This window comes from Pogona vitticeps, chromosome 1 (genome assembly GCF_051106095.1).
Source record: "Pogona vitticeps strain Pit_001003342236 chromosome 1, PviZW2.1, whole genome shotgun sequence".
Lineage (NCBI taxonomy): Eukaryota > Metazoa > Chordata > Lepidosauria > Squamata > Agamidae > Pogona > Pogona vitticeps.
This window is the reverse complement of record NC_135783.1, coordinates 9,836,447-9,863,893: the sequence shown is the minus strand read 5'-3', so window position 1 is coordinate 9,863,893 and position 27,447 is coordinate 9,836,447. Positions and strand designations below refer to the sequence as shown.

General features: G+C 43.2%; 3 long non-coding RNA genes across 3 annotated transcripts in view; all 3 read left to right on the top strand.

Moving 5' to 3' along the window:
- The first annotated feature begins 2,021 nt into the window (after nucleotides 1-2,021).
- Nucleotides 2,022-27,447, top strand: part of LOC144584922 (uncharacterized) — a 470,554-nt gene continuing 445,128 nt past the window's right edge. Inside the window, exon 1 of the long non-coding RNA XR_013539411.1 lies at nucleotides 2,022-2,466. This is a non-coding gene — a long non-coding RNA (uncharacterized LOC144584922). The remainder of the gene's footprint in view (nucleotides 2,467-27,447) is intronic.
- Nucleotides 6,886-16,986, top strand: LOC140703694 (uncharacterized). Its single transcript, XR_012082965.2, has 2 exons — nucleotides 6,886-11,212; nucleotides 11,833-16,986. It is a non-coding gene; the product is annotated as an uncharacterized LOC140703694 (long non-coding RNA).
- LOC140703697 (uncharacterized) lies at nucleotides 22,369-25,280 on the top strand. The gene is made up of 2 exons (XR_012082966.2): nucleotides 22,369-23,885; nucleotides 24,714-25,280. It is a non-coding gene; the product is annotated as an uncharacterized LOC140703697 (long non-coding RNA).

Below are 27,447 nucleotides of genomic sequence, written 5' to 3'. Positions count from 1 at the left end.
CTGTAGACTCACGTTCACTTTGTGGTCTACCAAGACTCCTAGATCCCTTTCACAGGTATTGTTGTCTAGCCAGGTGTCTTCCATCCTATATCTGTGTAGTTCATTTTTTCTGCCAAGCTGTAGGACCTTACATTTCTCCCTGTTGAAATTGATTTTGTTAGTTTTGGCCCAGGACTCTAATCTGTCAAGGTCATTTTGAATTTTAATCCTGTCCTCTGGGGAATTAGCAACCCTTCCCAGTTTGGTGTCATCTGCAAATTTAATCAGCATACTCTCTATTCCATCATCCAAGTCACTGACAAAGATGTTGATGTCTTTTCCAGCTCTGCAGTTCTAAGATGATTGTAGAATCTAATTAATTGAAACCACTATGTATTGAGTCTGTGGTTCAGAGGCATAGGTTCTGTTTTGTATACAGAGCTTTGGTCACTGGCATCTGCAGCTACTATGATCAGGCATTAGGATATGGAAAAGACCTGCCACCTGATATTCTCGATAGTCACTGTAACTTCTGCCGTAAAGATAATCCAAGAAGTAATAATAATGCAGGGGATGTGGTGGCACTGCAGATTAAACCACAGAAGCCTCTGTGCTGCAAGGTCAGAGGACCAGCAGTCATAAGATCAAATCCACATGATGGATTGAGCTCCCATCGCTTGTTCCAGCTCCTGCCAGCCTAGCAGTTCGAAAGCATGTAAAAATGCAAGTAGATAAATAGGGACCACCTCATTGGGAAGGTAAACAGCATTCCGTGCCTAGTCACGCTGGCCACGTGACCACAGACAAACTTTAGCTCTATGGCTTGGTAACAGGTATGAGCACCGCGCCCTAAAGTCGGACACGACTAAATTTCAAGTGGGGACCTTTAATAATAATGCTCATTTTTAGATTGCAATATGATCTAGCCATTTTCAAAAGTTACTTTTAAAAGAGAATTTTAATGCATTTTGACAGGAATTTTTCAGGTTTTACGCCACTCTCTACCCTGTCCTAGCCATTTTAAGGGGAATATTCTTTAGTTTTGGTTTTCATGTTAGCATAAATTATTTTCAAAGTGCGATATCAGAATTGGCCACTAGAGGGAACCAGAGAGTACGTCCTTGTCCTTTCCTATTCTGCTGGTACTAATGGCAAAGCAACAGGTTAATAACAGGTTCTGCAACTAATTAACTGTGCAATCAAAGCAACAATAGGTGATAATGCCAACCTGCCTGCCAAGAAGTAATGAATAATGCAAGGAGTTCCTTTTGAAATGCATCCTTTTGTCAGAAATAAGGCAGCTTCTTATAAAAACCAAAGCTCATTTTAGAACCACATATCCCACCATGAGCACCTCCACCATCACTCTGAAAGGCCTTGCTTACAAATGTCAGTAGAGAAGGAGCAGAGTGGGCTCTCTAGACTGTGGCATTCATGGGCTTTGGACAGTAAGAAGTACCAGCTTGTTTCCTCTCTGGCAGAGGAACATTGAGCACATGGCTTTCCTGAGACCTCCAGACACCCCGCTCATGTCTTGCTATGAGGAGACCAATAACCACATGTATGTGATGCGTGTGAGTCCTGTGGCAGTAAAAATGGTTGGTCTCTATGGATGACCTACCCATAATTCATTCCTTTGAGGAATTTTTGACAAAGTAAAGGTAAATGTTCCCCTTGACATTTAGTCCGACGCTAGTCGCACTGGCCATGTGACCACGGAAGATTGTCTTCGGACAAAACGCTGGCTCTATGGCTTGGAAACGGGGATGAGCACCGCCCCCTAGAGTCGAACATGACTGGACAAAAATTGTCAAGGGGAACCTTTACCTTTACCTTTACCTAGGGCACGGTGCTCATCCCCGTCTCCAAGCCATAGAGCCAATGTTTGTACGTAGAGAGTTTCCATGGTCACGTGGCCAGTGCGACTAGACATGGAATGCCGTTACCTTCTCAGACATGGAATGCCGTTACCTATTTATCTACTTGCATTTTTACATGCTTTTGAACTGCTAGGTTGGCAGGAGCTGGGACAAGCGATGGGAGCTTCCTCTGTTGCGTGGATTCGATCTTATGACAGCTAGTCTTCTGACCTTGCAGCACAGAGGCTTCTGTGGTTTAACCCGCAGCACCACCACGTCCCACTCTATGGACAAAGTAGCTGCTGGGAGTTGATAATTCATAGGGTCACCATTCGTTGGAGATGACTTGACAGCACATAGCAACCACAACTGATGGAGAAATGCGGCTAGGCGCCATGACATAGAATGGCATGGTAGGGTTAAGAGTGACAAATGCAGAGAAATCATTGTGGGTGGGGTGTAATCTTGTGTCTTAAGCCACTCCTGCTTTCTTTTATCCAACATGAAACTAATGACATAAAGTAGACATGGTCTAGAGGGGCGGGGTAAAAATCAAATAAATAAATAAATAAATAAATAAATAAATAAATAAATAAATAAATAAATAAATAAATAAGTAAATAAATAAGTAAATAAATAAATAAATAAATCAGATTGCCACACCCACTTAGGATGAACCCACTGAGTCAGTGGGACCTTGCTAAGCTCCATTTTTTTTTGAAGGGTCTGCTCTGGTCAAGTCTAACAGTTGGGTTTAATTAAGCCAATGTTTGCTCCCTGAATGTTCACGAGATGGTCTTTCAGGCCGTATCTCACGTGGAACTGTTCAACAGCCATTTTTTTCTCCCATGAACTATGTTTGTTCCAGCTTGTGTACAGATAGCACAGCAAATTGTTGCCATTCAAGGATTTTCCCCACTAGATTAGGGTGTGAGGAAGCAAATGCATTTGTACAGAACGTTTTCGCTCCCTGCTTCTATTTTACACACACACACACAAAACATATCTTCCTGATTTCAGCACATGTGTTTTGCTGGACTGAGCTAGTGGGGAAATACCTTTCCACCTTTATGCAAAAGAAATACTGACAAAGAGGTCAGTTCTCGACGAACATTCATTAAAATAAGAGGAAAAGTTTTAAATAAATGTATATCATTGGCACTGTATTTTTTAAAGTCTCTTCCTTCTCTGCTGCTGACGTCTTCGGAGACGGTGGCCCAGCTTCCTTTCCGAGAGCCAGGCCTGTTGTTCCTGCACATGCACTGGCCTATCAGCATGGCGGCTGTGCAGCCGCAGAACTGAAGAAGATAATCCCACCTCCACTGGACACGACCCAAAAACCGAACTCATTTTCTGGTCGGTTCATGTTGGTTTGTGATTCGTGGCCTACGACAAACCATTGTTTTCAGATTCGTGGCCACCTCTAACTATGAATGATCTTCTGCTGAAGCAACCGCTATTAGTGGTGACCCAAGCTTTTCTGCTGCCTGAGGCACAATGTGGTACCCACTCCATCAGCTGTTGTCCCGACCCCTGCCGTCTTGATGGCATTTGCGTTGTCTCCACTACCCACCCTCTGCCACGTCCCGGAGAGTAGATGGGCTCTGTGGAAACCAATGCCAGACGTCTCAAGGCACCCGGCCAATGGCAGCTGAACTTGGGGTGACCGGGAGAACCTGGAGAAAATTGGGCATTCTAAAACTGGGTATAGATAAACAAGGCATTCACATGTACATGTATATCCATATAGTCAAACGCATATTGACATATTCACACATGTGCAAAGAGGAAGGCAGATAATCCTTGACGCCACCCCATTGATTCACTTCACAACTCTGCCTCGAATTTAGAAATGTTCTTCCATTCTCCCCTGGTTTCAAACCCGGGCAGTTGGATTGCTCACTTTCGTTCACTGTCTCATTCCAACCATCGCCACCTATTACTTAAAAGCATGTCCCCCTAACATGGATCATTAAGGGAGGTCTTGATTCTCCTGTCAAGAAACAGCTCAAAGATATTTGCATTTTAAGGACTTTTGTGGTATTAGCATAGCTTTCCGATCCCAGCAGCCTGGAAATAATTCCCACATATCGTATCTGCTCTAGGTAAGGATGTGTGGGAGGAGAACCCTCACGGCACTGGCAGGAACCACTGCAGTTGCGATACTTGCATGGTCACCCAAAAGTGCTCTGGATTATTGTATTACCTTATTGGCTAGGTTTTAGGTACGTTCTGAGCCCATTTAGGTGAATTTCCTTTGTGCTTCTTTGCCACAACTTAGAAGTAACTATTACAAGAAACAGAGTTGCATATAATTACTTAGTGTTGGAGTAATGAGTGATGTAACAGGTAGTCACTTTCTAGGAATAATGAGGACCACAGAATAATTTAATTGGAAGAGGCCAATAAGGCCATCAAGACCAACCCCCTGCTCAATGCAGGAATGCAATCAAAGCAGATCTGACAGATGGTTATCCAAGTTTTTCTTGAATGCCTCCAAAGTTGGAGCACTCACCCCTTTCTGAGGGGTGAGATCATTGGTTTCATTGTCATACTGCTTTAACAGTTACAAAGTTTTTCCCGAGATTCAGCAAATCTGGCTTCCTGGAACTTGGACCCATTATTACATGTCCTCCACTCTGGGTTGACTGACCTGAGCCACGTAGATGAACCCAGTACCCCTGCCCCTTAAATAAGTTGTTTTTAAAGTATAGTTTAATAGCAGTTGTTTCAGATTTAAACCATTCTTTTATTACTATAGAGTGGCAAGGGAAGTATTCTTTGAGTTTGCTTTTTTGTCTTTTTGTGAAGTGTTTCCAAAGTGCACTATCAGAATTGGCCACTAGATGGAACCAGGGAGCATTTTCGTCTCTCACTTTGGCCTATTGACTTGATGGGTATTGTGGCAAATTACATGTATAGTCGAGGCACCAAATGTTGACCTGCTCTGAGCATTGCAAGTTCCTTTTTTTAAAAGTTGCCTTCCAACCTCTGCCGATGACCCAGAAGCAATTCTGCCCTCTCCTGGTGCTTGCCTGCTCTTTCCTCTGACATCAGAAGGGTCTGCCCTGTCAGAATTGGGCCCTGAATCTTAAAAAATGGAATGTAATTGTGTAGTGTTGACCCGATAACCCTATATAACATGGGGGAAGTGTGGGAAATCCTCAGTGTTGTTCCAAAAGACAGCTAGAATTATTTCCAATAGAATTTTTTTTTTAATAAATCTTAGTTTCAGTTGTCCAGTCACCTTTAATTATTATTGGTATTAATTTGCCACGGAAGCATTGCAAAACAGCGTTCCCTTAGGAAGAATGACCCCTATTCATTGAAAAGGTGGAGAAATACTAATTTTTAAAATCACCTCCATTTTAAGAGCTGTAATTGGGGTTAGGAAGTTAGGGTGGATTAACAGCCTACCGTTATTGTTTCACCGTGGGCGCGGGGGGGGGAGGGGGGCGTGCTTAGGTTCTGGCTAAGTTGGATAAATGCTCGACCTTTGAACGCGCGTAGCGAATTCAAGTGATTTTTAAAGTGACGGCCCTAAGCTTCCCATTAGAAATTAATCATGAGATGTTTTGGTGATAACATCACCCTCATTTGAAAATGTAATATATTAATCAGCATAATACCTGTTTCAAAGCATTACGCTGTTTCTGGCAGTAAGCTCATGGTCATATATGGCTTCAACACACACACACACACACACACACACACCATCCCGGCTGTTTAAGCAGCACAAAGAGAGCTTCTCACCAGCATCCAGTGTGTTGAGTAGTAGCACCACAATGTTTCATAAGTCTGTTGGGTTGATGAACATATTTGTTGTGGCAGTTATATGCTGTTGACTTATAGGGACCATATCAATGAAGGCTCTCCAAAAGGTCCTTTCTTCAGATGCCCCCTGCTCAGCATTTGCAATCTCAAATCTGTGGCTTCCTTGAGGTAGTCAGTCCATCTCGTATTTCCTCTTTCCCCGCTGCTTTCCACCTTTCCCAGCACTATGTTGTTTTCCAGAGAATCCTTCTTTCTCATGATGTGCCCCAAATAGGGCAGCCTCAGCTTCAACATTTTCGCCTTCAGTGCTAGTTTGGGCTTGATTTGATGTGGGATTCACTTGTTCGTCTTTCTGACAATCCAGGTTATCTGTAAAACATTCCTCCAGCACCAGATTTCAAGTGAATCAATTTTTTACCCTGACTGCTTTCTTCACTTTCAGTTTTCTCACACCCATTCATGGTGATCAGATATGTATTAATAAATGTATTAAGGAAACCTAAACACTGGGTTGACGAGAAGCAGAGAAGGAAGCCTTAATTCTGTCAATTATGGCTCTCGTTATCTTCATTCCCTGTTCATGATCATCCCAGTAGCATGTTGGGTCAGCCACTGCAGGCAACATGTTGGGAAGAGTGAATTTTACCCAGCTAAGACTTTGTTTCAACTGGGATTAGGGGCGCCAAGCCCAGCCCTTTGTAACCTATTGAGTTGAATGAAATTTGGTTCTGCATAAGCAGATCTCTAAAGATTTTAGATCTTTAGAGGTCCTCCTTTCCCCACACCCAGAACTTCCCATTATTCTTGTTGTTTACATAGCTGAATTTAGCATAGAGTTAGCTTGTGTGTACTGCACTGTTAGGGACGTGGTGGCACTGCGGGCTAAGCCGCAGAAGCCTGTGCTGCAGGGTCAGAAGACCAAGCAGTCGTAAGATTGAATCCACGTGACGGAGTGAGCGCCCGTCGCTTGTCCCAGCTCCCGCCAACCTAGCGGTTCGAAAGCATGCAAATGCAAGTAGATAAATAGGGACCACCTCGGTGGGAAGGTAACAGCGTTCCGTGTCTAAGTCGCACTGGCCATGTGACCATGGAAAGATTGTCTTCAGACAAACGCTGGCTCTATGGCTTGGAAACGGGGATGAGCACTGCCCCCTATAGTCGAACATGACTGGACAAAAATTGTGAAGGGGAACCTTTACCTAGCTTGTATAGATCTTTAAAGTCTGTAGTCACGAAATCCTTTTTCCATCTTTTTCAGGAACATAATCCGTTCCGTCGTTACCATCTTTATTGGGCCTCGGTCTGTTGGAGTTTTTGGAACCTTGCATGCTGCCTGTAGCAAGTGTGGCTGGGAGGGACTTTCTAGACTAGGGTGGCTGTCAGTCGATCCAGCAGTAACCAATTGTTTCTTCCCTGGCTTTGAATTTCAAAGACAGCCTTGCCTCTACGCTCTGAACCCTTCTCCCTCTTTTGTCTGTTGAAGGCAGTCAGTCAGTTGAGGCCTGTTGCTGAAAGTCAACCAGCCATGTTTGTTCAGTTTTCTGTAGATCTGTTCAACCGTAAGTAAATGAAACCCTTACAGTCTTTCTACTACTAACATTTCAGAGTGAGTTATTGAGACTGTAAATGCCAACTGATGAGTTAAAAAGGGGGAGGACTATTCTGGGGAACATGAAGCTAATTTGCTCTGAGTCCCTGCACTTCTGCTGTAAAGCGAGAGGAATTTAACCAGAAAATGTAAAACTCTGCAACAAGATCTGTCTCTATGGGGATCTTTTTCCTCTCCAATATCTGCAGGTCAGTGTGCATGTGCAGCACATGATTGCATTCGCCCCTGGATTAAAGCACATTGGAGCCCTTTTCTAAACTCATTGAAGTGCTTTTGCCTAAGTACACTTTTAAAACACACACTTTTACCCCCTACAGCCTTTCATTAATACGATTTCCAGAATGCTTGTTGAGTCTGCCTCCTGGACAGCCTACGAAGCTCAGCCTGAGACAGGACAATCCAACCTCAGGTTCAAGTAGGATTTCTCATATACTCTCAGTAAGTTTACCTGGCAGGACAAAGTTCCAAATAGAGTAGTCCTAGATCGTGCTGGAATTTTTAGCATGTATCCATTACTGAAAGAGTGATGTCTATGTTGGCTCGGGCATGTTGTGAGAATGGCTGATGGTCGGGTTCCAAAAAATCTCCTATATGGAGAATTAGTGCAGGGAAATCACCCCAGAGGGAGACCACAGCTGCGATACAAGGAGATCTGCAAGTGGGATCTGAAGGCCTTAGGAATGGACCTCAACAGATAACCTCGACATCTGAGCATTCAGCCTGGAGGCAGGTGGTGCATCACGACCTCTCCCAATTTGAAGAGACCCTTGTCCAGCAGGCTGAGGCAAAGAGGCAGTCACGAAAGCAGCAAAATCAGGGAGCTGGACAGGGGACAGATTGGATTTGTCTTCAGTGTGGAAGGGATTGTCACTCTCGAAGTGGCCTTCTCAGTCACACTAGACGCGGTTCCAAGTCCTACATACAGAGCATGTTACCATAGTCTCTTGAGACTGAAGGATGCCTAATCTAATCTAATCTCAGTAAGTATGCATCAGATTAAGCTGCGTGGTGTGACACTAGGATGGGCAGGCTTGGCAAGGGAAAGGTCCCTTGGACTGATTTGATCCAGGATCCTTGAGAGCCAAAACGTGTATGTGGGTGGCCAGCCGTCTGCTTCTAGTTTCCCCTGATGGGTGTTTAGTTTTGCAGTTGTGAATTCTGATCTGTTTAGAAGATAAGTCACTGAACCTTGAAACTTGGAAGAGAAGAACCTGTTTTGCCAGGAAAATCTACTCTCTTTTGTTGGCAGGTGGGATAAAGGAATACACTGTATAAGGAGTCCTGAATGGGACAGAAACAGCCTTGAGGTCCACATATAGCTTAAGGGCTAAATTTGGTTCACCAGGGGTTAAATGAAAGCTTAATGCAGCTGTAAAACATTTCCAGGAACCATTCAAATTCCTGGTTCTAACCTATAAAGCCCTAAGTAGCTTGGATCCAAGCCTTCTCAAGGACCGTCTCTCCTTTTATGAAGCTGCCTGGGTGGAAGATCACCAGGGGAGGCCTTTCTCTCAGTCCCTCTACCCTCACAGGTGCATCGGGTGGGGAACACAGGAGAGGGCCTTCTCAGTGGCTGCTCCCGGACTTTGGAACTCCCTCCCACTGGAGACCAAGCTGGCCTCTTTGCTGTCCTTCTGCAAGCAGGCCAAGACATTCCTCTTCAGGCAAGCTTTCTTCTAGTATTTGGCTATATGAACGTGGTTCTCAAATGGATGGTTGGACCTTACTGTTTTGAAGGTGTTTTTTGTATTCCTTTTGTTACTGCTTTTGTTTAGATCCTTTTCAGCATTTCCTTATTTACTGTTTTTAGCTTGTAATATTGTCTTTTCATGCTGTAAGCTACCATAGGTTGTGAGATTATATTATAAACAAATAAACCTTCAGCAGAGGGGTGAAAAAGGAGAGAGTGGGGAAGTTTTGGGTGGAAGGGGGCCAGAGATCCCAGCCACAAACGATAACAACAAAGGAAAGATAATGTAGCAATATTAATTCTTGGAATTTTGCCTCAATTTGAAAATTGGGGGGGGGTAAGGAGTAGAGGAAGGGAGGGAGAGAAGCCAGTAATTATTTTCCACATCTGAAAATTTCTGAATTCTCTTTTTAAATATTGCATGTTCCTGGCTGCACTGACAGCTTGAGCTCGCTTGAGGACATTCGTTCTTGCTAACTATTCATGAGAAGAACAGCTGAAAGCAACGTTGTCCTGCTTCGGCTTGGCAAAGTGGCTGTGCTTTTAATGCTGCAAAGTTGTCCCTTCGTGGCTGTGCAGCTTGAGTGTTTGAAAAATCCCACATGGCTGACATTTGGGATGTTATAAGGACGACCAAAGGAGATTCCTGCATTTAACTGCCTGCTTTGAATAACTCAGGGGTTTAGATATGTGGCTGGGGAGCCAGAGGTTGGGAGTTCGATTCCCCCTCTGTGCTTCCTGGGAGAAGAGCCGGCCTGGGTGGCCTTGGGCAAGCGGCACAGTCCCAGGGCACCCCCAGAAGAAGGGAAGGGTAGACCACTTCTGAGTATTCTCTATGTAGAAAGCCTCGGAAAGCGTCGCCGTAAGTTAAAATTGACTTGATGATATGCCATTGTTATTTAATTATTTTGGTCATTAGTGACAGCTTGGTCCCCTCATTCAGGAAGTGGACGGGTAGCCAGAAATAGGCAGAAAAGTCACAGCTCCCAAAATGTCTAACGCATGGTCTGCTGTCTTGACATTTCCAGAAGCTGGAATCCAAACAAGTAACTTTCCGAGTGTATTTTCCTTCTGCAGCCTCCTGTTTTCTGTGTAGTCCCGTCCCTCTGCCACCTATATTTTCCATGAGTTTCTGTTTCCTGGGATCAAACAAGAAGATATCTTGGTTTTCTAGCAGCAAGATGCTTCCCTCTAACCTTTGGGCCTGAGCAATCAGACTTGCGAACACACCCTGCGTTTAGCTCCTGATGATGAATAGGAGGCTCAATGTATTCGCAAAGGCTTTCACGGCCGGGATCTAATGGTTGTTGTGGGTTTTTCAGGCTCTTTGGCCGTGTTCTGTAGGTTGTTCTTCCTAACGTTTCACCAGTCTCTGTGACTGGCATCTTCAGAGGACAGGAGTAGCACTCTGTGCTCTGGTGCAGTTTGTTTGGGAGTTAAGTATTTATAGCTGTGGGATCAGCTTTTGTCCTTTTCAGTAGATGGGTGATTATGGTGATCAGTGTGTTTTTGTTGTGGGTGTATTGTTGAGATAAGGAGGAGAGATTATCTGTCACTGTGATTGATGGGTGTCGTTAGCTGGTCTTTTGTGTGTAGTGATCACCGGTCCTTGTGGCTGGGTAGAGTTTGTTTGCCTTTTGCAGGCTGTATTTTTCAGTGCTGGGAGCCAAGCTTTGTTGAGTTTTAAACTTTCTTCTTTTTTTGTTGAAGCTCTGCTGGTGTTTGTGGATTTCAATGGCTTCCCTGTGCAGTCTAACATAATGATTGTTGGTGTTGTCCAGTATTTCAGTATTTTGAAATAGAATTTCATGTCCAGCTTGTTTTAGGGCAAGTTCAGCTACTGCCGATTGGAGGCTCGTTCGCAAGCTAGAGGACCTGAGAAAAATCTTGGTTTAGAACAATAAATATCTTTCTGCACATAAGGAGTCAGGGGCACGGGTTTTGGGTTTTCAAGACTACAAGCACCATAATTCTCTATTTTGGGAGCAGTGGCATGGTGTGGGTTGCCAGCCCCTGGGACAAGGCATGTATTGTGCCCCCTAATACAACTAGTAGTTGAAAGAGTGATAGAAAAAGATTCTTAAGGTTATAATTTTGCTCTCTTTTTGAGCTTTGTGCTACAGCTGGCCATTCCTTCCTCTTCCGCGTGCACCATAGGACAAAGGCTTTGCACCTTCCTGCCACACTGAGCCACGATCCACCGGAGAATGAGGCAGCTCCATCCTTGTCCAGGCTATTGCAGCAGGACTGCGCTTCCCTCCATCGAAGGCTTTCTGCAACAACAAGCCAGCCATATCTAAGGTAGCAGGAGGAGGTGTGGCCAGACAGGAGAGGCTTAGCTAGGCCTAGCTCAACCCAAGCTAGGCCTAGCTCTGGCCACACCAGGCCTAGCTCCACCCAAGCTTCCTGTTATGAAAGAAAACTCCCAGTGAACATCAGGACAGGAACTTACTGGACACTTGGGTGGAGGTTGCTGGATATCTAGTTTCATTTCCTCAGTTGAGCAGTGCATGTAACTGACTGGCCTTTGCTAAATTTCTGTTATTCCAACCTAAGTTCTCCCATCTGTAACTTACTTACTTACTTATTTTCTTTCTTTCTTTCTTTCTTTCTTTCTTTCTTTCTTTCTTTCTTTCTTTCTTTCTTTCTTTCTTTCTTTCTTTCTTTCTTTCTTTCTTCCTTCCTTCCTTCCTTCCTTCCTTCCTTCCTTCCTTCCTTCCTTCCTTCCTTCCTTCCTTCCTTCCTTCCTTCCTTCCTTCTTTATTTATGTATTTATTTATGTATTTATGTATGTATGTATGTATGTATGTATGTATGTATGTATGTATGTATGTATGTATGTATGTATGTATGTATGTATTTATTTATTTATTTATTTATTTATTTATTTATTTATTTATTTATTTATTTATTTATTTCAGCTTATATGCCACCCCATAGTGCAACACACCAGGAACGTCCAAATCACCCCAGAATCTAAATCAACGCCTAATAACGTCATAAGAAGGTCTACCTAGGAGAGATACCAAGCAAATGAATTCAAGGCCGGCAGGCAGTGTTTACATGCGGGAAGAGCTACAGACAGAGAAGAGAATGAAAATCGCTATCTATTAAACAAATTTGAAGAATGACATGTCCATCAATCTATTAAAAGTAATTAAAACCATTCCTATTTAAGGCTGGAGGAAAATTCCATATGTCAGATTTATCATCCCCTCAGAAACTTCAGCTGGAAATCAAATGTTATTCTGTTTTCTCTCTGCCTCCTCCCCTCCCTCCCGAGTTCCCCATATGGCTTCTGAAGCATTTCTCTGTTTTCAGCGGGTTTTAATGCTCATTCCTCATACTTCCTAACACATTCATTTCTTTGGAGGAAGGGAGGGGAAAGAAATGCATTTTCACATGCGCTATATTTGTTATTCAGATTAGCCGGCGAGGGGAGAAAAACAGCTGGCCATCGGAATCTTTGAAAACTCCTCATTTCTGCCTCCTCTCTCCATCTTGAGAGGGTTGTCTGCCATGTTGGATCCAGGAAGGATCGATGAAGAATTCAGGACGTCTTCTTTCCTTCCCTTGTCCAAAGCAGTTTGCATATTACATGCTGAAGTTGTTAGGCGCTGCTATTCAAAGGGGTGTTGCTCATGAGCGCAGGAGTTCAAATTTTCATTTTAATTAGCCACACGGTGGTCTTTGTGGCCGATGTGGTCCCCACAAGACTTTGAAAATCCCCTCCAATCCCCAGCCCATGACTGATGAAATGGCCCAGCTCACCCTGTGTCCTTTTGGAGATCCTCAGACCAGATCCTTGTTTGTGCCCATGCCCAATATTTGTGTTGAGTTGTGTCCACTCTTGGCAAATGGGGAGATACAAACAGTTACCACCCTGCCAACAAAGCAGTGTTTGTTTATGTGTCTCTGTGTTGTAGATAGATCCTAACGTCCTAAGTTGAAGTTCTGACCTGACCATAAGAATGCAGGCACTCATCTACACACGTGCGGAGTCCTGGTCCATGGGACCAACAATGTTTGTAAAAAGAAGGGGAGAAAAGGCAAAACTTAAGAAATATGCCACCTTAAGGGGAGTCCTAACTTCACAGAGCTGGTTTTAAAAAAGCAGAAGCACAGCTGCTACAGGACAGCAACCTCACTGAGACCCTCTCTAGTAACAGAAGTGTCCAGGAAGGGCCTTGAGCTTTAATGAAAGTACAGTGGTGCCTCGCTTAACGATGTTAATCTGTGCAGCAAAAATCGCTGCTAAGCGATTTCATCACTAAGCGATATTAAAAAGCCCATAGAAACGCATTAAAACCTGATTAATGTGTTCCTATGGGTTAAAAACTAACCTTAAAGCGAAGATCCTCCATAGGGGCGGCCATTTCCGGTGCCTCTAAAGCGAGGCAAAACAGCGGGTGGCCATTTTGTTTACCCGGCGGCCATTTTGAAACCGCCGATCAGCTGGCCGAAAATGGGGGCTTTGCGATGATCACTTCCCAGCAATCATCGCAAAGCGAAATTTCCCCATAGGGACCAAAAAGTCCATCGCAAAGCGATTTCATCACTATACGGAGCGATCACTATGCGAGGCACCACTGTATGTTAATCTCTTCCTCCTTTGTCGCCGTCTCAGTCATCCTGATAACATGCCTTAGTTTCTGTTTTCCTCACACTGTGGATCTTTCCTCCACTCATTTGTGACTTCACAAAAACTGGGTTGAGAAATGAGGGATCTTTGTGGGATATTATGGGTGACCAAAGGCTACTTGCTCCATATTGCAAAGAAACTGCCCCAATCCGGTTCATATTTCCACATTTGTCCAAAGACAGTTCACATCCTTATTCTCCAGGCTGGGCGTTTGAATTTGTCCACTGCCGACTTGGAATGCCTCCAAATTATTTGATATATGGGAAGAGGTTCACTATTAATATTGCCTTCAATGCAGCTAAATTATCTGGCTTCAGAATCACTTGCAAGATTCTATTAAAGACCCCTATGGAGGATTGCTTCTTGAAATAGGCATTTTAATTCATCCGGGTACACTAAGGTGTTGCTTTCCTTTCATTAATAAAATGGAAACTCATAAAGAAAACCAGATTATCCTGAATTTATGATCGAGTAATTTTGTTTCTCTTAGCTCCAGTAATAATTGCAGAACATCATTTCTATCTATGGCACCCCTCTCTCCCCCATCTTTGTTTCTCTGTTTTACACACCTAGACAATTTTAATTTCTCATGTTTATTTATCTTTTCTTCCCTTTTAATTTGACAGGGAAAAGCTATCTAAGACCCCAGGAGGCAAACACAAAGAGCTAGGAATGAGGTCCTTCCATCTTCCGTTTAATGAAATAATAAGTAATTGATTCATATTTATGGGTGATTTGAACGTTCAGGAGTGTTCACTTCCACTTATACCTTTATTAGAATTCCATAAACAGTTGAGTAGCTTTGTGTCCCAGTGTGCTTGTCTTCTAGACCCTAATGCAGCTCTCCCCATCCTGATCCCCCCAGCAATGTGTCTCGCTACTACACTGGGGAGCACCAGCTTAGGAAAGGCTGCCCTAATCCACCCGCTGCAGTCTGAACAACCAACAAATTGGAGCCAATCTGGAGACTACTGGGAAGCTGATGGTGCCACTTGGTTTGGCCCGTATCACTATGTATGCCCACCTCCATATAAAACAAATGTGTCAGTGGTCAGTTTGGAAGACCAGGTGGTAATAATAATAATACAGTGGTGCCTCGCTAGACAGTTACCCCGCATGACAGTTTTTTTCGCTAGACATCGACTTTTTGCGCTCGCTATAGTGGATTCGCAAAACAGTGATTCCACTGGGGGAATTTCGCTGGACAATGTTTGGTCCCTGCTTCACAAACCAATTTTCGCTAGACGACAATTTTGACACCTCTGTTAGAAGTCCAACTTGGCCAAGAACACAAGGGCTAGCAAGGTGTCAAGTCAACAGTAGGAAGAGCTTTTGTAACTGTCAGTGCTGTTCTACAATGTAACAGAGCCCAGAATGGTGGCTTCTCCAACACTGGGGGTGCCGGTTGGAGGATTGGGTGCTTTATGTGGTGATCTTCTGCTTTGCCAGGGACCCAGGGGTCCAAGTGATCCATCTGAGCCCTAGTCTTCTATGATATCTTTGTTTTTGTTTTGCTTTTATTGAACGTGTCCATGTTGTTGTTGTTGTTGCTGTTGATGTTGTCATTGTTGTGTGCCATCCAATTGCCTCCAATTCATGCTGACCCCATGAAGGAGTGATCTCCAAATTATTCTGTCCTCAACAGCCCTGCTCTGCTCCTACAAGCACGAGGCTGTGGCTTCCTCTAGCAAGCTAATCCATCTAAAATTGGGTCTTCCTCTTTTTCCTGTTGCCTTCCACCTCTCCGAGCGTTATTGTCTATTCCAGCCAATCGTCCCTTCTCATGATGCGTCCCAAGTAGGACAGTGTCCATATTTTTGCCTTCAGGGATATTTTGAGCTTGATTTGCTCCAGGATCCACTTCCAGAGTATCCACAAAGCTCTCCCCCAGCACCCTATTTTCAAAAAAATCATTTTTTTTCTCCCCAACCAGTTTTTTTCACAGTCTAACATATCGATGACAGGTGTGGAATTTCGTCAAACCAGAGCTCTCTAGCCCCACCAGCAATTTTTGGTTGATTTGTTGAACAAGCTCAGAACCTTTATCGTTTTGATAAGTCTCTGTTTTTGCTCCAAACTCACCCAACAGGCACTCCGCATTCCTGGTTGCTGCCTGACTTAAATCCAGCCGTACTATCTTGTCCCACGCACAGCATACATTTATTTATAAAATACATGATTTGTTTTTCTGCCCAAAGGAATACACAACATATTGACATACGAACCATCAAAACGAGAGTTTATTAAAAACACATGCACACACACAAGAAACACCACCAGCTAAAGCAAGCAATATAAAGCCCTATATGAAAAACAATAAAACTCCAATTAAAGTACAAATATTGTGAACAATAGATATTTTGCACCCAAATTTTAAAAAATGACACCCATATAGACCTCTCCAACCCTTCCGTGCTCACAGTACATGATCTTACGTAAAGCTTTTTGTTTTTTTTTTGTTTTTTATTTTTATTTTTTATTTTTTGCAATAATGATATACAGAGTCATGCGACATAGAGAGGAAAATATCAAATACTAGGGTTTGAAGAGGTTTCCAATAGGATCACTGTCAGATGCTGCTTCTGTTTTTCTACAACATTCAAGTGATGCTTTGCTGGGTTTTCCATGGCATTGTGGGCAGTCTGAGAAAGACGAGCGTCTTCCAGGTAGTCTCCTGAAGGGGGCCAGTGTAGCCATCAGTTCTGCCTAAGGAGGCCAGGTGCAAAAGGCAGATCTGCATTCTAGATTCTCAAACCCCAAGGAGTGTGATGCACAGGACCCCCTAAAGGACTGCTGGCATTCGGTCAGAGAATTCGACAGGCCACTTACCTACCACCTTTGTGCCAGGGTAAGTCCCAAGACCTCAGCAGTGCGTAGCGAAAGCCCCTTGAACAAGTCTGGCCTTAAAAGAACACTTTACTCTAAACCAGTACTTTGCAAGTACAAGACACATGGGCTTTGTGATTCATTTGACTCACAACAGTTCACTTAGGTAGGACTTTTAAATGATAGCTAGTTTGTGGCCCTCTCCACCTCCTGGATTTAGCCAGACCCTGCTGTTCAAGAGACCAGTCCTTTTGTAGAATTTTAATAAATTTTTATTAGAAAAATAGAGTTTCATAGAATCAGTTTATATTGCACAAGCTTTAGCATCAAGAACATATTCAAAGACCATTGCAGTTACATAAAATAACTATGTCCCATTTAAAATAACAAACTACTAAGCTGGCTAAGGTGGGCTATAGTGGGCCAGCCCCACCTCCTTCTTTCTCCTTACTTACATCCTTTCGAATCCAGATCAGAGCAACACATGAACCATCAGAATCACATACTGTTACTTTCAGTTGAATTGAATGAATTCACATAACCCATCATCCATTTTCTACTTTCCCAAATGCCTCCCTTCTTCTCGGCCTTTCTGGCTGTTAACCAATTAACCTTAAGAGGCTGTACCACCTCTCCCCTTCCCTTATTCCCATGAGAGTCCAGCTGTTGTTTATCTCTTCTCCAACTAGCTTGGAACGTTGAGTCTTCCGCGGGCCTCTCAATTTGGCCTTCATCGTTATCTCAACCAACATGAACCTGACACAACTCCGGGAGGCAGTAGAAGACAGGAGGGCCTGGCGTGCTCTGGTCCATGGGGTCACGAAGAGTCGGACACGACTAAACGACTAAACACACACACGTTATCTCAAACCAGACTGTACGGTCTTCAGAAAAACACTCTCATGGCACTTAGAAAAACACATACCAATGTCTCTCAAATCATCTTCACACAGAACCTGTGTGACTCCATTTTACATTTCTCTGACTACATGTCCCATCATCATTCCTATGCCATTGATATGGCCCACACTAATAGCTTGATTATACATTGGAACCAGACAAAGGCATAGAGGTATCCCAGAAATGTCCCCTCACTGATCGTGGTCCACAGACTTTCCCCTTGGTAGGTCCTCCGGAAAGAGATGTGGTGGCGCTGCGGGCTAAACTGCAGAAGCCTGTGCTGCAGGGTCAGAAGACCAGCAGTCGTAAGATCAAATCCACTCGACGGAGTGAGTGCCCGTCGCTTGTCCCAGCTCCCGCCAACCTAGCGGTTTGAAAGCATGCGAATGCAAGTAGATCAATAGGGACCACTTCGGTGGGAAGGTAACAGCGTTCCGTGTCTAAGTCGCACTGGCCACGTGACCACGGAAGATTGTCTTCGGACAAAACGCTGGCTCTATGGCTTGGAAACAGGGATGAGCACTGCCCCCTAGAGTCGGACACAACTGGACAACAATTGTCAAGGGGAACCTTTACCTTTACTAGGTCCTCCGGAACTCTGTCCCTCTCACCCATAGAACACATTGCTGATGCAGAAATATGAAGGGGATGGGGGGCATGCTACTTTGTTGTGCGAAAACCTGAAGGCCAGAATCCTTTTGCACAGTGTGGGAGAATAATTGCACAAGAATTGTGTTCCCTTCTGTAGTCTATTCAGTAGGACTCCCTTATACGCTACGGATTGGTTCCCAGCCCCCCCATGGATACTGAAAACTGCAGATAATAATGAACATAAGAAAGAGAAAGAGAGGATGGTAAAAGGAAAACATCTCTGTCTCCCTCTAGTGGCCAGTTTTGGTAATACATGTGATAATATGTGTTTTTTTCTGGATTTCTTTCTTTTAATATTTTTAATACTTTCAGAATGTGGATAAGTGAATCAGTGGATACCTATCCCATGGATCTACTGTAATGCTCCTATTATGCAGTCAAGTGCAGCATCAGTGGTGTGTCCACCCATGTGACAGCTAGCCAGCAAAATAAGAAATTGTATTTGTGGCTGTCCTTTATGAACATGTATCTGCTGGCTTAAGATAAGATCAACCTAATGTTTGCTGCCCAACACATCACAGGCTATTCTTTGCTCATGTCTGAAGGGCTGTTGTAAGAGGTCTACCAGGTAAACATCAACTGGATCTTTTTTAAATCAATGTGTCTTGTGGTACCTTAAAGAGTTCAATTTTTATTTGGCCCAAGGTTTCAGGGTCTGCACCTGATGAGGATGGTTGTACTTTTCAGAAACCTATGTCAAATAAAATGTGTTAGTCTTTAAGGTGCTAAATGTCAGCCAAAAACATGTTGCCAGAGTCCTGGAAACATCACTAGCTGGGGATATTAAACCCCCCCCCCCCTTATGAGCACAGGTTGAGATTAGGCAGATTCATACATTAGTCTAGTTGCAAGTGCAACCCCTATTTTCATATTGGTTCAGCCCAAAGGGGTGGGATTAAGAAAAAGCACGGCTGTGAGTAAGAGAAGTGAATCAGAAAGAGCGGGAGAGCTAAAGAGGTTGTAGTGGCTGTTGCCACTTAGACTTCTTAAGGCCCTTTCCAACTTGGTCTAGGTGTAATTCCTACCTTTTTGTGTTAGTTGGAGGTGAATCGACATAGTTAATTCATGAATATGCAGTTGAATTGATATTTTATTCTAGGGTTTCAAAGACTCTGTATCATGTGGTGCTGATCCTTGTACTTATGGATACCCTTGGATCTCTGTATGAATTTGAATTTAAAAAGGCGTTTGAACTTTGCAATCCTACAAACAGCTCCTGGATTGATGCTGCTGCCGCCACGGACTTAGATGGACAAATTGTATCATTTTATTGTTGTTATAATTGCTCCTGTTGTCTGTCATGTAACTGTGAATAAGAAAAGATCCATCGTGTGAAACTCTGTTTGCAAACTTCATCAACAGATATCTAAGTAAACTAATAGCCCCATAAAAATTAAAAGTGTCACACGAGCAAGCAGAACCACCCTGAATGCACCCCATCTCATTTGATTTTGGTAGCTGATCAGAGTCAAACATGGTCTGTACTTGGAAGGAAGATCATCTAACTCCAGGGCTCTTCAGGTGGAGCTAGGCAAGAATTCTGCCTAAAACCCTGGAGAGAAGCTGCCATTCGGTGTTGTCAGAGCTGGGCTAGATACATCAATGGTCTGATTCATAACGATCGTAGGATCATAGAAACACAGAATACAGTGGTGCCCCGCATAGCGATGTTAATCCGTTCCGGATTAATCGTCGCTATCCGGAAATATCGCTATATGGATAGGAAAACCCCATAGGAACGCATTAAACTCTGTTTAATGCGTTCCTATGGGGCGAAAACTCACCGTTGAGCGAAGATCCTCCATAGCACTGCCATTTTTGCCGCCTCAGTAAGCGACGGCAGCACGCGAAAATGTGTGTGGTGGCCATTTTGGTTACCCGGTGGCCATTTTGGAACCGCCGATCAGCTGTTCTAAAAACATCGCAATGCGAAGATCGGTAAGCGAAACGCTTCCCCTGATATTCTGCCCGGCTTCCTGTAACTTGAGGCCATAAGACGGCTTCTTATGTTCTTGTAATACATTCCGAAATGCATGTTTTCTTGGCTACTGTTTGCATTAAAACCAGATGGTACACAATTGCTGAGGTAAGTACCAAATGATACACACACACACACACTTCACACATTATTCCTATGCTTCTTCCATAAAAATATAAAATTGGAAATATTTCTGTTCAGCAAATTCAGCAACTCTAAATTAATAAAGCAATGGTTTTTATTGGCTTTCAATGCTTGAGCAGGTTAAGTAAGTTGTGTAAGCAAGAAAACATCCCGTTTTGGTGGAGGCGAGGTGAAATGTCCACGATGCCAATGGAGTCATTAAGAAAGATTAGGCCATCTCCCTGAACGGCTTCCCTTCAAGATTAGCAGCAAAAATAATGAAGGCTACTCATTAAAAGGAAGGACAAGATGTCTGGAAGAAATGAAATACATATTCATTTCATTTGGAGAGTTTATAGATATTATGATAAAAATGCATTGGAGTCAATTGAAGTTGTTTGCAAATATGCTGAATCAAACATGGGCCGAAATCCTGTCTCCGGCATAACATAAGCGGCACAACTTTTGGAAGTGAATTGAGCTGGAAGTTGAGAAGGCCTCATTTATTGCACACTAACTTCACAAATTTCCAGTAGCAATGTATGGAAGTGAGAGCTGGACCATAAAGAAATCTGACCGCTGAAGAATTGATGCTTTTGAACCGTGGTGCTGGAAGAGACACCTGTGAGTGCCCTGGACTGCAAGGAGAACAAACCTATCCATTTTGAAGGAAATCAACCCTGAGTGCTCAGTGGAAGGACAGATCCTGATCCTGAGGCTCCAGTACTTTGGCCATCTCATGAGAAGAGAAGACTCCCTGGAAAAGACCCTGATATTGGGAAAGTGTGAAGGCAAGAGAAGGGGACGACAGGTGACGAGATGGTTGGACAGGGGTCATCGAAGCGACCAATATGAAATTGACCCAACTCCGGGAGGCAGTGGAAGATAGGAGGGCCTGGCGTGCTCTGGTTCATGGGGTCACGAAGAGTCAGACATGACTTAATGACTAAACAACAACAATTTGTACAAGCAGGTATGAAGCAGATAAAGTTTACATGGACTCCGCAGGTTGAATCAATTCTCTGGGAATAAGTTTTTGGTCATGAAATTTCAAGGGCCCCACGTTAAGTCATCCATTCTTAAGATCAGCTGAGTGAGTGCCCTCGCAAGAAGTTGCCATTGGGCAAAACCTGATTGCATCCATTTATGTCGCTGGAAGCTGGTGATGAACAAATGGGTTCCAGAGCAAATCAAGCCTGAACTATCTCTGGAGGCCAAAAAGGTTGAAGTTGAGGTTGTCCATCTCGGAGCACATTATGACAGACAGGATTTTCTGAGAAAAACAGCAATGCTGGAAAAGGTGGACGGCAGCAGAAGAAGAGGAAGACCGGATACAAGATGGATTGACTTCCTAAAGGAAGTCACTGGCTCGTGTTTACAAGAGCTGTGCAAGGCTCTTGAGGACAGGACATTTATAGGATCACTCATCCATAGGGTCACCAGACGTCAGAGGCCACTTGACAGCACAGAACAGTCATAACAACAACCTCAACTGCAAACAAACCCAATGCAATATACAGTGGTGCCCTGCATAACAAGCAATTCGTTTAATGACGAATCTGCATAGCGATGTGTTTTTTGCGATCGCAAAAGCAATCACATTGCGATGTTTTAGATGGCAAAACATCGCTTTGCGATGATCGGTAAGCATTTCGCTTACTAATTTTTGCATTGTGATGTGTTAAAAACAGCTGATTGACAGTTCCAAAATGGCCACTGGGTAAATAAAATGGCCCCCCGCAGTGTTTTTGCACCCTTTCCTCGCTTACTGGGCAGTGAAAATGGCGGCCACGTGGAGGATTTTCGCAGAACGGTGAGTTTTTTCCCCATAGGAACGCATTAAACGTGTTTTAATGCGTTCCTATGGGCTTTTTTGCCCCGCATAGCGACGAATCCGTATAGCGATGATTTTTTCAGAACAGATTATCGTCGCTATGCGGGGCACCACTGTAGCACCATTTGCACTGACTGGATCCAACAGGTTCTGCTAGTTTTAGCATTGAAAAGGCGGTGCAGTATCTGCTAAAAAATTTGAAAGTACTAACAAAGGAAAAAGAAAAAAAAAGGAGCAAATAAATGATCTGGCAACAGTGTTACAGACCTTAGTTTATGGATGGGCATGAATTGCTGGTTTGGTGATTTGTGCCAGTTATTTTATTGGTTTGGTGCTTCCCAGGCCCACCCCCTCCAGCAGGTGCCCACTCAGGGGCAGCACCCTGGCTTTCCTTCCCCGACTCCTCTGTGCATTGCCTCTGAGTGGGCACCTGCCAGAGGAGGTGGGCCTGGGAAGCACCAAACACCTCTTCAACCAATAAAATAACTGGCACAAATCACCACATACTTGTTCTGCCAAAAAATCTCTGCCTTAGTTACATCCAATTTGGATTATCGGCAGCACTCAAGATGGTCTACAGGACACCCTCTTTTGCTTACTACCATTCGTAAAGTGACACCTTGCAAAGGAAAAACCCAGAAGCTGACTCCTTTTTCCATCAGTTAACCACTTCTTACCGAAACACAAAAGAATGGTCAGGGATGTGTTATGACCAGCATGAAGAGTAGTGCTGTTCCAAAGTGATAATTTTCTGTTTGGATTGCTCCCCATTTTTAGATTTGCCTTGTAGAATGTTGATTTGCTCTGCCAGCACAATACTATCACTGCACTCTGGTGCAGTGATAATGCAGGGATTCAAAGTCAGCTTTTTGGCAGCTAAGCATGCAAACGCTCCCTTCTGCTTTGATGGGCAAACCTGTCAGTGTTCCTTTCTCCCACATTCCATTTGTTTTAATGTCAAGCTCTTTCGGTCCCGAATGTGAAGAAATTCTTTAAACCGCTGTTTGCATATTGAACTGAAACGAAGTGTCTGTCCGTTGGCTAGTGACAGCCCAGTAAGAGCTGTTTAGCTTCTCTCTACGCCCGAACCCAAAGAAATAATGTTCCCATTAAAGAGTGTGCCAGACAATGAATGTCTCCCAAATAATACACACTCTACATCTATTAGGGAACATTTATGTATGCTGCATGCGGAGCCCATATTTGATACACAGGCTTATTGCTCTGTAGTTTAAGATTGTTAATCACACACGTTGCTTCTATTTTTATTAAGTGCGACAAAAGACGATGCTGGTTTGGGAACTGCATGAGTGCTCACATCGTGACATGGAAATCCACAGCCTCGTTCACGCCATGCAACATCTCAGCACATGTGTGTGTAGCACTCGCTGGGTGAGTCATGGCTCAACATGGTGTGATCTATATAGCGTCTTCCCAGTCAGAGAATACAGTGGTGCCTCGCTTAATGGCGACAATCCGTTGCAGGAAAATCGGCGTTAAGCGAAAACATCGTAAAGCGAAAATAAAAAGCCCATTGAAACACATTGAAAACCTTTCAATGCGTTCCAATGGGCTTAAAAGTGAAGTGAAGATCCTCCATACGGCAGACATTTTTGCTGCCTGTATAGCAAGGAATCTGTCCCTAAACACAGTGGGGAGCCATTTTATTTACCCGGCGGCCATTTGGAAATCACCGATCAGCTGTTTAAAAAACATCGTTTTGCGAAGAATCAGTTCCCGAAGCAGGGAACCGATCATCGCAAAATGAAATTCCCCCATTTAGACCATCATTTTGCGATCGCAAAAAGATTATCGTAAAGCGGATTCATCATAACATGGGGCAATTGTAAAGTGAGTCACCACTGTAATAATAATCTTAGAACTGCAGAGCTGGAAGGGACCCTATGGATCATCGAGTTCAGTCCCTGTCGAGGCACAGCGGGGAATCGAACTCCCAACCCCAGGGACCTAAACCACCGAACAATCTAGCAGTTCCCTGCATGGAAGTCCATTTCTTCAGGTGAGTCTCTCTGGTCCCATCTTTGCTGTCCTTCAGCAAGCTTTCTCTTCGGGCAGGCTTTTCCTTAGTGACTGACTGTCTGAAGGGGGTTTTTGAATATGAATTGTTGTGCATTTCAATGTGTTTTTAGCATTGCTTTTATTTCCTGTTTTTAATGTAATACTTGTTTAATTATTTTTAATATTTTTTCCTGTTTTTAGCTTTAAATATATATACATATCTTTTCGGTGATGTAAGCCACCTTAGGCCCTTTGAAGAAGAAAGGTGGGGTAAAAAATATTTAAAATAAATAATAATAAAGAGATGCCCTGTGCATCTATGAACCATCTTTTTCTGTTTCAGGCTCTCTCTCCCTCCAAGCAAATATTTGTAAATGTTATTTCAAAACCTGTTTACCATGTTCGGCATTGACTCTTTATGTTAATGCATTCCACCACCGCCCAGGAACTTACCATTTCTTCCGCAGGCCTTAATAAGTGCGTTTGACAAATGTTTTACATTTACGGGAGTTTTAAAAGGCAGGTGCAACGTGACATATCAGAAGAAGCAAATTAAACCCTTGTAAAGCACAGCTGGAATGCTAAAAAATCTGTATTTGTAATTTAAATACGTGACACCATCGCACTGTAAAAATCGGTTCATAATTAGAAAACATCTGTTTCTCTTCCCCATCCCCTCCCCGATATAATGTCTAATAGTATATTTAAATAATTTAGAATGCAATAAGACTGAGAAAGTCGAGCAATAGTGAGTAATTCTGAGCATTGCTTTCCTCCCCCCCCTTTTTTGCTTCTTTATTTATTTATTTATTTTGTTTTGCATTTCAAGGTTCTGCTCTGACATTGTGGAAGGTAATATAATAACCATTGATGAGAAGCACATGCCGAGCACAAGCATCGCAACACCCTTTGTGTGAGTGGTAGGAAAATCTAAGACTTTGTCGCTGGTGTCATCAAGAAAGGATTTATACACTGTTGTGGTTTCAAGACCATGACTTGATTACTTTAACAGCTTGATGAATGTGGTCAGGTCACAAAACACAGCGATGTTTATCAATGGCGTTCCGCTCTGGAAATCTACTTGAAGTCGCTTTCGAGTTTAGATTTACAAGGATCAAGTAGCCAAGCTGAACTTGTAAAGCCTCAAGCCTCAATTGAACCACAACTTGTGCAATGAATCAAGGCTGGTGGATGGACTAGCTCGGTTGGTAGGAGAGGACAAGAATGAACATTGTTGCTTATCCGCGGTAGCTGAAAGAGGCACAGTGATGAATTCTGCCCACTTGTGTCCATTCGAAGTACATTCTCTTTGTTGATGTTGTTGTTGTGATGTACTGTCAAGTTGCTTCCATAACTCTCTCAATTAAAGAGGTCCAAAAAGTTGTGTTGTTATATCCTTTACTGAGTCAGCCTGTCTCTTGACAGAACTACCCTTTTTCTTACCACCTTCCATTTCACACTTAGCATTCTTAATTTTCCCCCCTAATGAGCCCTGTCTTCTCAAAATGGCCGTACAATGTCGCCATGTAAGGTAAAGGTACACAGACACAGCTTTGCCAGGCGTACCTTGACTGCCAGAAAGACAAATAAGTTGGGCCCTAGATCAAATGAATCCTGAATAGTGTCTGGAGGCAAAAATGTTGAAGCTGAAGCTGTCTTACTTTGGGCACATCACGAGGAGGCAGGATTCACTGGAGAAGATGAAAATGCTGGGAATGGTGGACGACAGCAGGAAAAGAGGAAGACTAAATGTGAGCTGGACTGACCTCCTAAAGGAAGCTACATGGTTGAGTCTACAAGATCTGAACAGGGCCGTTGAGGGCAGGAGATTTGGGAGATTGCTCATTCATAGGGTTGCCATAAATCAGACGCAACTTGATAGCACATAACAAAGACAACAACACCCAAGCAATACAGGTTGTGCTGTTCAATTGCACAATCAGTCATGCTGTTCCCCGTCATGATTGATTGTGCAATGAGCCGGTAGAAGTGCTCCGTGGTTAGCAACTCTGCCTTGGTGTTATTCTAGTTACTGTGGGCATAAAGTCAGGTTGGACCCACATAGCTATGCAGTGTGGTTTCAGACAATTACATTCAAAGTATCGTATTTTTCTATGTATAAGATGCCCCCATGTATAAGACGCTCCCCACTTTTCTAAGCCAAAATTAAGAAATCTAAGTGGGGCTTAGCAAGTGTAGGGGGAAAGGGATCAAAGAGCTGCAGGATCGCTTTGATCCCTGCTTTCCCCTCCACTTGTTTATCTTCTCAGCTTACTTCCGTGTATAAGACGACCCTCAATTTTTAGCCTAAGGATTTTAGACAAAAGTATAGTCTTTTACATGGAAAATATGGTACAATCTTGGTCTTGTCTTTTCTAGTGAGCATTCACACTTGATTTGATCTAGAACCCGTTTATTTGTCTCCATGGTATCAGCAAAGCTCTCCTTCAACACCACATTTTGAATGAATTGATCTCCCCCCGTCTGCTTGTTTCATATACAGCTTTCATACCTGTATATTGTAGGTGGGAATACAATAGTATGGTTCGTCTTGGCTTTTGTCTCAGGTGCACCGTCTCAGGTACACCTCCTTACACATAAGGATAATTGCCAGTTTCTTTATATCTTCCCTTCAAATTTTCAACCTTGCCCACATTTTGTCAACAAATTATCTCCCTGTGCTTGTAAAGATTAATATGTGTGTTAGAGCAGATCATGGGTTAAATCTAATCGCTATTGCTGGTCCAAACTAAGACTGCGGTCACATTTGCAAAAATGTTACTCTTCATGAATTTTTACTCTCTTTTTGGGGGTTCAGATGACGCAAGGCCATTATCGGTTCTTTTGTTCTTTCTGCTTTTTTGTCCCCCCTCTGCTTTCTTGCACCAGATCCAACCTCCTATTATTTTTGTTCCACATTTCATAATGTGGTACTACCGGCACCACATTCCATGTGCACTCCTAAATTGATTTATTTCCTTTACTTCTGGCATACGGTCCCACCTCCTCCACCTACTTTTGATTCACTCTCTCTCTTTTTTAAAAAAATAATAATTTTCAAACGAGAATGTTGGTGCATTGCTATTCTGTCAAATGCAGCTTAATCCCATTGATTCAATGGGTTTACTCTAGCTGGTACTAGCAAGGAGTTACACCAAGGGGTTGGATCTACTTGTGGTTATATCCATCTTGGAAGGGACATATGACTCAGTGCCACTTTAACAAATGTTTATTTATAAGTTTGTTCAGTCCTATAGACCTGTTTTGCATCTTTTTTTAAAAAAAAACACTGCAGAAAAATTCCTTTAAATATGAGTTTTTCAAGCATATGTTGTGTTTTCTTTTGCGTTTGCATTTTGAAATAAAATGTTATCTCCAAATATGCATGTTTTAGATCCGAACATACATTTTAAACATTTTTTTATCTCCAAATACGTATTCCTAAATATATTTAATCTCAAGATATACCTTTTAAATGCATTCTGACACCTTCTCGGAGCTGAGAACTGCGTCTCAAATCAGATAAATGATAAATTTAACAGCTTCCCTTTGTGCTGTTTTCC